Source organism: Monomorium pharaonis, chromosome 10 (assembly GCF_013373865.1).
Source record: "Monomorium pharaonis isolate MP-MQ-018 chromosome 10, ASM1337386v2, whole genome shotgun sequence".
NCBI classification, from domain to species: domain Eukaryota; kingdom Metazoa; phylum Arthropoda; class Insecta; order Hymenoptera; family Formicidae; genus Monomorium; species Monomorium pharaonis.
Window position 1 is genome coordinate 4,604,728 of NC_050476.1, and position 12,619 is coordinate 4,617,346.

Below are 12,619 nucleotides of genomic sequence, written 5' to 3' on the forward strand. Positions count from 1 at the left end.
ATTCCAGCGGTACACGCGGTACACGGTGCCCGAGGCCCTCGTAAATGCTTTAATGAATTAGCGAGAGCTCGTCTCAAAGCTAAAAATAAGCGAACCGCGTCGACCGGCCCGACTGGAAAATTAATGTCCGTCGATGGCGCGGCCGGTGGATTCCCTCGACTGGCAATAAATGGCCGGCCGCGTGTGCGGGCTGCGGAATTACGTTATTATATTATAAATTTTCCGAATGGATTTTCGTCGGGCTTCGCAGCTGCGTTGTCGGCCGAAAACGCAGATTGGACCGGCGGCATTCGAGGTTTCGCGTTTGCAGGAAGTAATTACATCGCGAATATCACGCGGATTGCACGATGGAAGGAAGCTGGCCTCTCTCACATCAGACGTTTCGCTATAAAAATATGCGCGTGTGTGATAATATGTTTGCTGCCACATTGTACACTTACCGATAATCGGAATTATGATGTTTTCCCTCGTCGTCCATTTCGTTAAACGATTTTAGCGAGTTAGATTATCACCCGGCAAAAGCCAGAGTCACGTAAATTCGTTTCAAGCTTCTTTGAAAAAAAAAAATATATATATATATATGACATTTAAATCGCGCGCATATCAAAATAAATGGTCGTGCAGTGGCACGTTAATGAACTGCCGCGCGGCCTTAATCGTCTTATTCGGAAAAAAATTTTCCAGATTCTGGCGATATTTCGGAAAGTACTGTACGCAAGGGTAAAACGAGCACGAAGGAGGGAGGAACGTGCATCAGTTATAGTTGGCATCAGCGATGCTTAACCTTACGACACTGCATCACGCTACTACCTGACGAAGGAGTTCCGCCGCGGTAAGTTCAGCCGCGCACGAGATCTCGCAATATCAACACTGAAATGTGTTTTTCAAGTTCTGCGCTCGCGGTGAACTGTACAAGTGGAGAAAGCTTCGTAATTTTCCGGACAAAATACTGATAACGTTCCTAAGCGCGAATTGCCGATACGCCTCGGTGGAAATGTTTATCAGAATAACGCTAGACACGTGTAACATATTGTGGAACGATGCGCATTTTATTCTTCCTTGTGGAATACGTGCTAAATAATATATTGCATTATTCTTCACGTTTCCATTGTATGTTACGCGTGAGTTATATTATGTATAGGAATTGCGATGTCAATGTGAGATGAATGGTAAAATTCTTGACGTAAGAATCGTTTACGTTTAATCGATAATTCCTATTCTCAAGCTTTTTAATAAAATCCTGCTTGCTGTACTATGCTATAATTACTGCGATAGTGTAATCGACGCTAGGAGCTACAAACTAGAGAACAATTTATCGCTTCGGGTGCGCCATTTGTCAACGCGATTACAGATCCAGAACCAACGCCCTTTCTGCTCCCTTTGCAGCAGAACTGAATAGTACTAAAGATATATCCGCCGGAGGGAAAATACAGTTTCGTGGTGCACGAACCACGTTGCAAGCCCGGTCGCACAATTAAACATTCTGACATAAAGATTTCAAACGATATACCGGTATTGTCGGAATCTCGCCAATTAAAGTGGAATTTGTCGGGTCAGTGACATTTGTTCAAACCAATAGCACATGTGTCACTAATCTCAAAGTTTTTTTATTTCAAGCAGATAAAAAAATTAAAAAAGATAATGATGCACTGATATATCATGCGTAAATTTTTTTATTGCAATATATTTCCTATACAAAGATAGAAAATATTTTACAATAATACTCATGTATTCAAATGCACACATTTATATATATGTTATTTTACTTTTATAAATTATAATCAATAAAAAAAATTTTTTTAAGTACTGGAAAGTAAAACTTTTAAGTTTTGTACATAGCATAAACAGAACACGCTGATAAGAGAAAAATCGAATCATTAATCAAACGATAATTCAATCTGATACATCGATCACGTACAAGATCGTAGTCTTGCGACTACGTCTGAAACCGGGCGTGATAACGTTCATGGATGTTCCGCGATCGTGTAAAGAGCAAACGAAAAGGCAAGCTGTCACCAGTACGACGTACCACCCGCCGTGAAATCGTAGAGAAGCGCATTTGTTGCCCCGAAGCGTGTCGAGTGCTCGTAGATCACTCAACTCAGGCCGTGCCACTTCCAATTCCAAAGAGATATATATATGTATACATATATACATAAAAGTCTCGAAACTGCGAAGTTTTTCTTTTATATCTCACATTTGTAAATTCTTTGACCAATTCCTCAATACATGTCTTAAAATGTTTCATATATATAATAATTTTTCCTATTATAGGCATAAATATCTTTTAATACATTTTAATATTTTTTCATGTAATAATTTCTTGAAATCTTTTCATTGTTAATACCCTAAAAACTATCTCAAATTTCGGAATTTTCTGCAAACAGTTCGTGCACAAAAGCTGACGCAAATACTTTTCAAATGAGAAAAACTCGACGCATAGTCAGATGTGTATAATCTTTTATTAATTTTCCGATTCACGCTGCACATTTCAAAAATAGTTTTCAAGTAAAACCGAGAAAAGAATATCATGTAATTTTCCATACACGTATAATAATTTTTCCTTTACATATTATAATTAAGCATTTGAGTAAAAATTCGTGCAAAACTAACATTTAAAAAATTTTAATATTTTTCATATATTTATTAATATTACTGACATGCACCATGCATATATTCCATCGGGTAAATTAAACATGTCCCGTCTTTAAAATTACAACTAATGTTACGTACTGTATAAATTTCGCCATACATTTTTTATGTTACCAGATGTAAATTTCTGTTTTTTATAAATTTTACATTTTGGCAACTTAGAATTTGATATCGCGATAACAAAAATCCGACATTTCCATAATTAGCTGCGGTGATATTTCATACATCACGCATCTGCAATCCTGCTGGCAGTCGTTCAAAAGCCTTTGCAATCAATTGCGTAATTGCTTTACAGATAAGATAACAGTAAATTAATTTTTAATCACCGAGCATGCATATATTGACGGACAGGAAACTTGGCGCGTGCGCGACACAATTTTAGTTTGCAGATACTTTAACTACCGCGGCCTACATAGTCTCGTGGGGTTAATTAGTGTCAGTTTTCAAGTACGATAAGTCTCTGAGGGTTGTTCTCTCTAACCTAGCCCGGTACACAACTGCAGTTTGAATAGAGTTACGACTATGCTTGCCGCAAAACTGTTACAGTTAGATTCTATAGTCTCGACAATATACGCTACATTCCTTTCACCTTAGAAATTTATTTCAAAGTATTAAACTAAGTGCATCAATCACAAATTTCGAGTGACAGGACCACAGAATCGTAAATCAAATATTCAACTCACCTTACTGACGCGGTAACGCAATTGATGAAAACAAGACTGCATTATTTTGTAAACACGCGAAAGACGCTAATTTTATGCGAAGAGAATAATAGTAAAAAAAGAGAATTTATCGCCATCTTAAACAGAACCGACATTAGTTTCCATTGATTTTACGTTCAACTCGGTTAAACCTTTTTCGCATACGACATAGCAATTAATACGACAGTAATCGTTTATACCGTAGACGTAATGCGAGTCGACTGAATGTTACGCGTGCCGAAATTAATACAGGTCGTTCGGCGTTATTGCGCCAGCTCCGAGAAAACGGTACCGGCTGCGCGACGCAAATTGTGCTAGGAGGCGAGAGAGAAACGCTGTTTGAAGATGTAAAAAGTCCGGCCGAGGGGCCGGAGGGAGGGAGGAGGGAGGGCAAAATTCGCTCCGAAAAAGAATGGCAACGACGACGCCGTACGCCACCGGGTGTTAACGGGGCATTCTGTCGCCTCATAATAAATTCCGGGGCCGAGAGTTAAACGCCACGCCGATTCTACTCTGTTCTCGGGCGCTACTTTCTTTCTCTGCTCCGCCTGCCTCCCTCCCTCGCGTTCCTCCATATCGCGGCAACTTGAGAATTCCGTGGCGTTGCCAGTGGTGGAGCAGGAGGAGGAGACAAGGGAGGACGGCAAGGAGGGAAGGTTATACCTTTAATTAGCGGCTCAGCTGAACTTTTTGGCGGATAGATAAGAATATATTTACTGCGTTCAACTCTCGCGCGTTCCGCGAGGTAACAACGAGCGAGGCTAACCACTGGCTCTTCGGCTTCGGCCCACGGTAGTATCTTATCCCGTGATGGTACCACGGTGCTCCGCGCGAGAGATACGGTCGGCGCGAGAGTGAACCGGCCTAGCGATGTACACGAGTCGCTATCGAGATCGGAGTACATTACTGGATTCATTCGTATACGTAACGACTTCCTGAGCCCCACCTTCCCGCTTCCCCTCCTCTCCGCATCCTTCACTCTCGCACATGAATACGCAACGTTGAATCACATCTTGATAAAACTTGCAGCGCGCCTACGTGAGTCAGTTCAAATTTGATTATTACAAGCCCCCCCGCATGAACAAGCGAAAATCGCGAGCCTCAATCAAGAGTACGCTGCTTGATATGAGCGGCAACAACGTGGAAACTTATTTTTAATAAGTTTGCACATGTTCCTATTTAAGTGTATCGACGCGAGAAGGAGAGATCAGCATGGTAATAATTTACTAATTAAATTTAAATGTTCAATGTACTTATAAATAGGAATTTTTATCTATTGATCAATGCGTTAGTAGAACGCTTTTTGAATTGTCGAGCAAATAGAGATAAGTAAAGATTTACTTGGTTCAAATCCTTTCGTAAAAGATCTGCGGCCCGACTTTCAAAGGTTAAAAATAACGATAAACGCCCGCTCGAGTCTCCCGGCGCGTTATCTGCGACGCGGCTAATTGATAACGCCGTCGAGATTAGCTTTGCTCAGGCCAATTTAGGTAGTCAGATGTGCAGATTAAGGGTGAGGTGCAGAAGAAATCGGCCGCTTCTACGTCGCGGCCGGGCAAATTTACTGCGGCTTGGCATGAAAGCCGATCCCTCCTTCTCCTTCCCGCGCCTCTTCTTCCTTTTAACATTTCTCCATTCACGTTCTTCCTCCGCCCGGCTCTGTTCCTGCTCAATCATTCCCCTGTCTTTTCTTTTTAATCTTTCTATCCGCGCGCAAAATGAAGGCGAAGCACAAGCTAAAGATACGAGAATAAAATCGTTGCGTTCGAACTTATTCTCTCTTCCGTTTTTTTCCCCGTCTCTCCTTTTGTTCACGTGCATCGCTTCGTTAATAAGAGGATCGGTAAAACGATAAAATAATCGATCGATATCTCCTCACTTCCGGCCCGTGAAAATAAGAAACTCGATAACAAGAGCGAAAGGAACGGCAAGAGAGAATAAACATGAGAGGCAGAGCTGGAATTATTAGCGACTGTCGAGTGTCCCTTGGCATTATCGACGAAGATAATAATGACACTCACGCCGAAGAGAAGAAAAAAACCTTGATTTTCGGTTCTTAACGAGAGCGAATGGCCCCTGTACAAAATTTGTCGAGGGCTCTTCCGTCTTCGTAGGAAAAGCGAAGTACTCTTCTTAAAATGCAAATGTTCCTGCCTTTCTCCTAATACTTTAACCGTATTTGTGTGCGTGTAAAGATTTTGACGTCGTTGAGATATTGAATAGCAATGTGATAAAAGGAGAACATTATTTAAATGCAACGCAAGAAATTTATAATTAATTATAAAAATTTTATGGTATATACATTATAAGTCACAATATTTCATAATTCGTATCGCGTCGAAAGGAACCGAATGCACTAGATCGAACTTATATAACAGACTATCTGAAGATACATCCAAAAAGAAATCTCGAGACAAACGTTCGTGAATGTCGCTTATATTTTAGCTTGTACTTTCTCATCAATAACGACGAAACGGGCTTTCGAATCGTAACTCGCGTACGCGGGCGTGGATAACGCGCGCGTTGCTCCAAGAACCAGTTTCTCGATCGTCGAGCTCCTTCTGATCGTCCGATCCCTGATGTACGCGCGCAGGCCATCGAGAATAAGGCTCTCACAAAGTACCGTGGCTCCAGGATGTATAAATATGTGCTTTTGCTGCACCAGCCTCGGCCGAGCCCCCGTCTCCGGGCTGGTTAAGTAACCGATATAAAAACTTATCGATTTTATGTCTCAATATGTGAGAAAGACGGAGAGGACGGTAACGGCGATCGTCGTTTCTCGAGCCGGGGAAAAAGAGACGGATCGAGATGCGTGAAAACGGAACGCCGCAGGCTGACGGAGAGGAAATAAACGGCCGGTAAAAAGTCAGCCGGCGGAGAGAAGGGTGAATCTGGATTCGAGAGGACGGCGAAAGATACGGGGAAGGGATCTACGGGCCGTTATTAATGTTTTTCTCTTTCGAGTTAGCACCGTGTAACGTAACTAATTGGTAATTAAGACGTGACCATTCGAGTAGTTCGGCGCGTGCATAAACTTAGGAAAACTTTCCGCGAGCGAAAGTTCAGATGACATCGATCGACGAAGGCGAATTTTATCGACGGTTCGATCTGCAGTCTTCCATCCGAACGAGTCTGTATTCGATACACGGAAGAGACGAAAACGACGCCACTATCGAAGTTCACGTCGAGGCGCGAGTAAAAGTGATGGCTCTGTATCCTGAGGGAAAAACAGATCGAAACTTTCTGATTCGATTGAATGCTACTTCCGGAACGGTGCTCGCGCAAATTCTAACTTAAGCTATTTAAAAGATGCAGATCGATTCGATCCTTATCGTAACGGTCACGAGATTTTCTATAATTAGAAGAGATTTTACGATAAAGTTTCAAGCACCTCGATTAAACACAGTTCAACAGTTACGAAGAATTGAATAGGAACGTTGATACGACAGAAAAGCGCATTCTTATGCGTGCAGGTTATTGAATCGAAATAATCGTCCATGTGCTGCAGACATTTCAATAAATGTATTCAATGAAGGCTTTTTATATGTTAATTTGACCCCGTTAATATATTTCGTTGACTGACAATGTAGCATTGTCAAAAAAAAACCCAAACCAAGTAATACGTTGCACGATGACAAATTGTTTGCTGATGCAAAATTCAGGGATCGTCCCCGCAATAATTTAGCAAGGATCATAACATATGTACGTGCCATCGAAGAAACGTACGCTCGGAAGCGATGCACGTCGCGACCGTGCGCGCGGGATCGCGGAATGTACTCCTCGGCCGAAATCAACCCACACGTCGTGCACCCACGCGCAAACACCCTTCGTCATGTGAAAGCACTCAGCCCGTACATCCGAAAACTTGGGGGCTCTTAATCAATATCACCGTTGTGCATTACGGAACGCACGTCGCCCGCTGCCCACATGCCGCTGCTCTCGGCAGCACCCTCCCGAGTGCATCTCCTCGCGGCCTCGGGAACAGCACGACCGACTTCGGCTACGTCGTAACCCCCTTCCTCGCGCCCCCGCCCCCGAAACGGGCAATATACTCTCCGACGTAATGCCCGAGTAATAACCATTAATTTGTATGATCGGTTTACAAGCCACCGCGTAACTAAGCGTAATCTGGCACACCAGACGCGGAGATAATTTCTCAGCATCTTGCCGCGCGCGCACGCCTTCGTTGCTACACGAATGAAACTTTCTCCCGCGGTGACAGGGGTCCGAGCAACCGCCAAATTCGGCTTCGTTCGCGGAATACGAATCGGCCGTCGCTCGAGCACCGGCAAGCAAAGTAACGGCTATGCAAATGAGGTGTTTGGTTTTGTTACGCGATCACTTAATTAGCGAAAAGTCTGACTCGTCCCCTCGTGTCACTTCGTCCGTTCGTCCGCCGGTCTTCGTCCTCATCTCTTAAATCCGCTTGACGTTTCCTGTCTCTTCCTGTACCGATATTTTTCTCTCTTTCCCGCCCTCGCCAACTCTTTCCGATAGGATTCATACCGCCGAGTGCACTCTCCAGAAAAGCAAGCCGTTTTGATGCTCTTAACCGTCCATTTCACTCGCAATCCGGATATTACGAAACGTTCCAAAAGATTCTTTGGGTAGATATTTTCAAGATCACTGTGTGCTACAGACGAGCTCTTACACTTTGTGTCATATCCGTGACAATGTTTCTTAAACGTAATATAGAAACGTATACGAGTTGTCTCCTATCAATAATTAACACAAACATGTTTTTTCTTATTGCAATTACGTAATTAAATTTTCTCTCTTTCTAAGAACAAAACAGAAATTGAAACGGTTTTTCGTATGACACAATAAAATCGGTGGCAGATATTAAATATTATAGAGTAAATAGCGATGGGCGCGCGGGGCAAAAAGTCCATTCGGCCGCGATATTAAATCTTTAGCAGAGCTGCAATATAACGTAGTTCAACACGGCATAATAAAATCTCTAGAAATATATTTGATATTTGAAAACAAATAGAGTAACATGCCGGAAAAGAATCCCATTGAGCGACGATTTTATACGCTTTCGTTTGACGCCGTCACATCTCGTAGTTTAATATAATATAATAAAATCAGTAAAAAACATTAAATATCCGAAAGGGAGGAACGAAAAATACTGGACAAATTGACGCGTCCAATGCGGTATGTGGATTAAAATCTCGTGCATGCAGCATTCTAGGCAGAGAATTGCACACAACGCGTCCTAGCCACGTAACAAATTCTACAGAACATATTAAATATTTAATGACAAAGATCGCAGAGCGAGGACGAAAGCGCAGATAAATAAGTTCATTATTCTCGTCGTTGCGTAACAGAATGTACTCACGAGGAACTAAATTAGGAAAACATCGCGCATATTTTCACTCTCGCAGATATAAGGTCTACACGCTGGATACGCGCGCGGGGTTCAGCATATCTTCGATTGCCCTCTCATCGCTCGCTCCTACGTTATTCCACGAGCTCTATCAATCTCTTTCACCCTTTCCGTAGTCAGTTACGTACATATATATACCATCTACCTTCGACAGTGTGAGACACTTTATTACCACATCTGTCGGATGCGTATTACGGAAACTCGTTCGAAGGTATCGGAGATGCTGGCAGGCAGCGTGCGGTTATACACACGACACTTCCACAGAGGCGGCCGTCTTCAGGGCTCACACTTTGGAAAGCGTCGTATCGTTGGATCAAGAGGGAGGATGAAATGAGCGGGGACAGGAGGTTAGGCAGAGGGAACCCCCGCCTGGCCGGCTCGCAAGGTACGCGAGGATAAGTCGCGGATCGGAGTGATAAACGACTCCGGCGTTATTAATTGCGGCCTCCATTAACTGATGAGTCCCCCTACCTGCACCCACTCTACCCGCTCGACCGGAGTCGTTTTATTCGGGCCCTCACGAGGCGTTCCTTCCTCCTCCGTCGCGGCGCGGGAGACGCGTAAGACGAAGTCAAAGCGAGAAATCCTTCGCGCGCACGGGAGAGGCAAATGATCCGCGCGAGGAGGACAGCCGCGCGCTCACTACGGGGAAAGCCGTGATGCTTTGCAAATGAGCCGAGGGTAGCTTCCTGATTTTTACGAGGTCCGTTAATGAATCGCCCGTGCGTCCTTCGGCGCGAGCGCGCGGGCTCGATTTATCGTCTCGCGTTCGTTGCGAGCGCGAGTCCGCTCGGTTCGGCGCGGCGCGGCACGGCGCGTTGGCTCGGTGGTGAATAAGAAATCGGTATCGCGTGATAACCGTGTCCAACGCTCCGATAATGCATATATTATTGTCGGTGCGCTCTCTTACATTCGAGAAGAGGAAGCGTGCGAAAGTTGCCCCGCCGATGCACAAAGACGGAATTTAATAACATACAATGAATATATCCATTACGTTGTTGTACCCTTCATTCATTAACCTTACAACGGCATAACGAATCTCTGGCTGGTCTCAGAGGAATTTCACAATCACATCTCTCTCTCTCTCTCTCTCTGCATAAGGCGAGTTTTGTTTTTCACCTGCAATAAGTACGTTTTTCCAATTAGAACGCAACAAAGGAAGGAAAAGGTAATCACGGCCGCTATATTACGTGTCGCAAGCTCGACGGGTGCATTCTGCTCGATAATCGCAAGCTACATCGCTACATCTTTTATAAAAGGTAGATTAGTTATGGTTCTTTTGGAAGAGTACCACAAATGATTCTACATGTCTCGTATTCATACTTTGTTATGAACAAGAACCGAATGGATTTTTACGCTGTTCGTATAATTAATTGCGGCATGACCAATGTAAAAGTGCCCATCGCTGTTGGCGGCAGCGTGGCGACGCGAAGGGGGAATCATAATCCGCGGAGGAGGATTATTATTGCCATTGGTGAAAGCACGACCGACGGCTTTAACTCGAGAAGGACTTATTATTATTGTTACGAGTACATGAATAATTCCCACTAATTTTTACGACATCCACGTCATAGAGTTTTATTACAGCGGCACAGCTGTCGGCCACCAGACGATCGTCTACCTAAAAACACGCTCCTGTCCGTTTCGAAGCTGCATTTCTAAGTGGCCAATGCCATCTATTATGGACGGGTAATTTTCCCTTGAAAAAACGTCAGTGATGGAGAATTGTACTGAATATACTCTTTCAGTAAAGCCGCTTTACTCCGTAATTGCCGCTTAAAAATGCACACAACACAGCAAATAATTTTAAAGCAATCGTACAAAGTAAGAACTTTTTTCAAATTTTTTTTAAAAATTATCTATTATTCAATATTTTACTTTCGTTGATTACCAAACTCTGAAATTATCAAAAGCAATTGTTATTCATAAATAAATCATTCTTTTATCTCTTGTTTTATTAATTTATAGTACTCTGTTTAATAAAAAAGTAAATGAATTGTAAAGCAGTAGAAACAGCTAAAGGGATGAACTGTATCGAGTTTTACTCAAGGACTTAATCCATAAAGTTATCGTCCATAAACATATTTTACAAAACGCTTATATTCACGTCCCGAGCGACAATATCGATTGTCCAATTGCAAGTTTTATTTATTCGTTCCATCTGGCGATTCAATCCGAGCTGTATCCGACGATGCAGCATTCACTGTATTGCATTTCATACATCCGATGCAATTAATACAAGTGCATCACAAATACACGGCAAGACGAAACACTCGTTTGAATAAAACGTGTAAGGGATTAAGCTGGATTGTTTGTGAACGCGCGTTGAAGCTGCACCGGGCAAAGTACGACTGTATAACTTCGATGTACCGCTATTTTGCCAATCGAAAGCCGGATCTCGTCCGAGTCAATTAGGGTCACGATCTTCTCGATCGAAACATCTCGCCGATTACGTTCCCGGCAATTGGAGCGCGAAAAATCGCGAGAAATTACCGAAACGATTTCTTCGCGCGCATCATCCGGAACTACGATAAAAGAATGCACGAAGACGAAAACAAAAGATGGAAGAATAAAAGGAAGAGGGTGGAGGCACGAGAAGTACGAAAACAAAGAGCAATCGTAACGATGGTAATCTCTGCGGTTGACGTACAATTACCTTCGTCAAGGCGCCTAGGAAAATAACCAATTTCACAAGTGTTTATTGCAGGCTGCAGCGTGCTTCATTGTTCGCGCCGTTAATGAGAGGGAACGAAGGCGAGATCTCGCGAAAGACCCCCTTGTATTTTTAAATTTTAATTGTACCAACTCGCGCATTCCGGCATATGGCTCGGCAGATAGCTAAGAACGACTACGAGAAAATATATCGACGGTATGCAACGTGATGTACATACGTACCGCGCGAGAGAGGAATGAATTGTTCGACATATATTTACTCATATTCCCGCACTGCCATATTAAAAAATGTCAAATATCGCGCTTCGTCAATAGTCTCATTCGATATTACGTCGTGTTCATTTTTTCAATTCAACGCGTCCCGATCTGATTTCGAAAGAAAGTTGACCCGAATAAACTCTCTTCCAGATAAAACTCATGGATCGCGGCATTTGCCAGTCGCGAATGAATAAAGTTTTCATAAAGTTATGAACCAAATGCTTTTTCAATTATCCAATTTGTTTCCTCGTGCTTCCCTTCCCCCCGTACTTCTCAGGATTACGACAAAAACATACTACTACCTTATTGCCCGGAGGCCAGGTAACTATTATCTCCTACCTCGAAGTGACTTTGTTTCCTACTAATCCATAGAAGAGTCAAACCGCAGGAAACTCCGCAGATGTCGTTCGTGACGCATTACTGTTTGATCGTTTACACTTCTCCATCTTTCTCCCTGTTCCAGAGACACCTGGAACTCTCAAGATTCGTTCTTCGCCGTTGTACTTCTCCGCCGCGATCACGTTTGAGCGATTTAAAACTTTTTGTTTGCGCTCCTCGGGCGCGGAGACCGAAACTTTCACACGCGAGCGCGATTTAATTCCCATCGGTATACTGTCGAATCGTATCCGACGTCAAGGTAAAGATAGTGACGAAGTGTTCCGAGGGTGATAACTCCGCAACTCCTTCGACGAAAGCTCACAATTATACAAATTTTAAAGACACACAAACAATAATGTGATCTACTGGAAATAAATATTGTTTGTAAAGATTATCTTCCCGCAGTCTTTTGTTGGCGATTCGCGCATTTGCATCGGTAACGCGAACCGATCGCAGCCTTGGGCGCATTACAGACGTTTCAGGCCCCTCGCCGGCATCGTGCACAACTCCCCTGGATAACCGTTCGAAGGTCGCTCGATAAGTTCCCTCGCCGGTGCATTCGGTGAGT

The 12,619-nt window shown here is 43.3% G+C and overlaps 1 long non-coding RNA gene across 6 annotated transcripts in view; it reads right to left on the reverse strand.

Moving 5' to 3' along the window:
* LOC118647587 overlaps positions 1-12,619 on the reverse strand; it is a 440,336-nt gene that overhangs the window by 318,170 nt on the left and 109,547 nt on the right. The window lies entirely within an intron of this gene.